Raw genomic sequence first — 739 nt, 5'->3', positions numbered from 1 at the left:
AATACGTAGGTCTCTATGTACAAACATAACCTATGACAGTTTTTAAAATTATAAGGAAGACTATGTGTTCTATGTACAAACATAACCTATGACAGTTTTTAAAATTATAAGGAAGACTATGTGTAGACTATGTATTATTTTGACACAAATACGTAGGTCTCTATGTACAAACATAACCTATGACAGTTTTTAAAATTATAAGGAAGACTATGTGTGGCCTATGTATTATTTTGACACAAATACGTAGGTCTCTATGTACAAACAGAACCTATGACAGTTTTTAAAATTATAAGGAAGACTATGTGTTCTATGTACAAACATAACCTATGGCAGTTTTTAAAATTATAAGGAAGACTATGTGTAGACTATATATTATTTTGACACAAATACGTAGGTCTCTATGTACAAACAAACCTATGACAGTTTAAAAAATTGACTATGTATATACTATGTATTATTTTGACACAAATACGTAGGCCTCTATGTACAAACCTAGCAATACTAGTTTTTCTAGTTCTATCGATAAAAAAGCACCAGATTTGCATAGAATTCTAAAAGTAAATTTGTCATTCCTATTAACATATACTTTTTAATTTCATTTTGCTCTCAAGTTATAAATATGTAGTGATTATCCTTGGATGATTTCCATTCGTTTAAAAAAAGTTGCATTCTCTTTTTTTTTTTTTTTGTCTAAAAGTAAATTTGTCATTTCTATTAATATGTACTTTTTAATGTTATT

Source organism: Palaemon carinicauda, unplaced genomic scaffold (assembly GCF_036898095.1).
Source record: "Palaemon carinicauda isolate YSFRI2023 unplaced genomic scaffold, ASM3689809v2 scaffold692, whole genome shotgun sequence".
NCBI classification, from domain to species: Eukaryota; Metazoa; Arthropoda; class Malacostraca; order Decapoda; family Palaemonidae; genus Palaemon; species Palaemon carinicauda.
This window is presented reverse-complemented; position numbering follows the sequence as displayed.